Consider the following 2,994-nt stretch of genomic DNA (forward strand, 5'->3'; position numbering starts at 1 on the left):
CAAACCCTTCCCTGGGAGCATCTTGACCTGTGCTCATTTGCCATCTCTCCCCTCCTCTCTCTCATATAGGCAATGAGATGTGGATCTTCAATGCAGACCAGATAGAGAAAGGCTACCCCAAGAGAATCTCCTCTATAGGCCTGCCCACAGACCTGAAAGGCATTGACGCAGCCTTCTCCTTTGGAAAGAGCAGAAGACCTACCTGTTCGCTGGAGACAAGTTTCTGGAGGTGCAGTCACCACAATACAACCCCTACCAAGCCTGTGTCTGATCCACTCAGGATTGTAACGATGACGTCGCTATAGAATTAGAATTACTTTAAATTCTATAGACGTCACTGTGTGTTGATGTGTTGGTGTGCTGCTGTGCTGAGCCATGTCTGCTTTTAATTAGAGACCTAGCTTCCACTGGACTGTTAAAACAGCCTTCACTCTGCTCTTACCTAATACAGGGATAATGTAAGATACTGTTTGCTGTATGTACTTAACTCTTCCATGACTGCTGTGATTTGTCAACCAAAACGGCCATCATTCTCGTACCTAACAGACTAGCATAGTGTCATGTACTTAACATAGTATCATGTACTCATGACTAAACATGTATATCAGGCCTCTGTGTGTTATCATGGCCCCTCCAGTACAATGAAGCAAGAAGAAGATTGACCCTGGGCTTCCCCAAGCCTCATCGCTGACTCCTGGAATGGAATCCCAGACGGCATTGACTCTGCCTTAGTCTGAATGGCATCGGTAAGCATACTACAATACAATACTGTATAATAGATACTTATTGAACATCGCCTAGAGTGACATCACCACACCACAGGAGCAGGGGATAAGAGGAGAGGAGAAGAGAGAGAGGACAGACAGCCCATCTCAGGGTGGGGACAGACAGCCCATCTCAGGGTGGGGACAGACAGCCCATCTCAGGGTGGGGACAGACAGCCCATCTCAGTATGGAGCGCAGTTCAAAGTGCATGTAGACCTATCATCTCATCATGGTCACTTTTTTTCTTGTGACAGGGAGGCCTACATTTGCTACAGCATAGTCTATGCTCAGTAATATAAAGACTGAATGCACCTCTAATTTACCCATCTCCATCTGGCTTTCAGGGGTCACCTTGTTTTTTAACTGTAAAGATAGAACATATTTTGTATTGCAGCTGCAGAGTTTTAAAACAGCCTGTCACTCGAATATCGTTGCTTTAAATCAGTGCACGCGCAGTCTTTCTCTCTCTCCATCAACTACATTCAAAATAGATCATCCTGTTCTAGATTGATATACAGCCCTATATATAGATGTCCTCACCTGTCCTCGCGATGGTGGTAGGTTATAACAGTTATTTATTCAGACCCATAACCATTCAATCTTCGTGAAGAGAAGTGAAAGCCTTCTGCATCTATTTCTGGTCCTATATTATTCAAGGATGTCATTAGAATGATGAAGATAAGGACATCAAAACTTATTTCATTTAACTGTTGAAAGCGAGGAAGGAATGAAGCGTCAGTCTACTAATTATACAAATTCCAAAATTAGAATCACATTTCTAGGCTATACTTTAACTTTGTAGGCCACATGTGCTGCTTCAGAATTGCATGTTCTATTCTGCTTTATCATGGTTTGAATGATGTGCGTAATTCCAGTCCATATAATACAGTATAATACAATACAGTACAGTAATACAGTTCACACTCAAAAAGATTAGCCTACAGGAGATAGTTTCATGTATCTACCAAAGAGAGCATATAGCTAGCTACAACTATGGGCATTTATTGGATAACGGCACAATTATTTGGGCTTTTTTGGGTTTGGGTTCATTAAATGTGGTTAATGTAGGGCTCATAAAATGTATTTAGTATATGTCTCATAAAATGTATTTAATATATGTCTCATTAAATGTATTTAATATATGGCTCGGCAGGCTCAGGTAGCATCAGGTTTTAATCTTCATGCTGATCAAATCTCTAATCATATCCAGACATATTTATATTCCTTATAATGCTTTTCAATGACACTTCTGGTTTTAGCAAAATTACCGGGTTACCCGGGAGAAAAGTGATTTATTCTCTGGATGGAACATTTGTAAAAACCGGGAAAATATTCAACCCTATTATGTATGTATGTATGTAATGTATGTATGTATGTACAGTGCAATCGGAAAGTATTCAGACCCTTTGACCTTTTCCACATTTTGATACGTTACAGCCTTATTCTAAAATGGATTAAATAGTGTTTTTTCCTCAACAATCTACACACAATACCCCATAATGACAAAGCAAAAACAGGACATTCAGAGACTTGTCCTGAAGCCACTCCTGCGTTGTCTTGGTTGTGTGCTTAGGGTCGTTGTCCTGTTTGAAGGGGACCCTTCGTCCCAGTCTGAGGTCCTGAGCACTCCGAGGCAGGTTTTCATCAAGGATCTCTCTGTACTTTGCTCCATTCATCTTTGACTCGATCCTGACTAGTCTTCCAGTCCCTGCCGCTGAAAAACATCCTCATAGCATGATGCTGCCACCACCATGCTCCACGGTAGAGATGGCGCCAGGTTTCCTCCAGACGTGATGCTTGGGATTCAGGCCAAAGAGTTCTATCTTGGTTTCATCAGACCAGTGAATCTTGTTTCTCATGGTCTGAGAGTCTTTAGGTGCCTTTTGGCAAACTCCAAGCGGGGTATCATGTGCCTTTTACTGAGGAGTGGCTTCTGTCTGGCCACTCTACCATAAAGGCCTGATTGGTGGAGTGCTGCAGAGATGGTTGTCCTTCTGGAAGGTTCTCTCATCTCCACAGAGGAATTCTAGAGCTCTGTCAGAGTGACCATCGAGTTCTTGGTCACCTCCCTGACCAAGGCCCTTCTCCCCCATTGCTCAGTTTGGCCGGGCGGCCAGCTCTAGAAAGAGTCTTGGTGGTTCCAAACTTCTTCCATTTAAGAATTATGGAGGCCACTGTGTTCTTGGGGACCTTCAATGCTGCAGAATTTTTTTTGGTACCCTTCCCCAG

Source organism: Salvelinus sp. IW2-2015, unplaced genomic scaffold, assembly GCF_002910315.2.
Source record: "Salvelinus sp. IW2-2015 unplaced genomic scaffold, ASM291031v2 Un_scaffold4323, whole genome shotgun sequence".
In the NCBI taxonomy this organism is placed as follows: Eukaryota; Metazoa; Chordata; class Actinopteri; order Salmoniformes; family Salmonidae; genus Salvelinus; species Salvelinus sp. IW2-2015.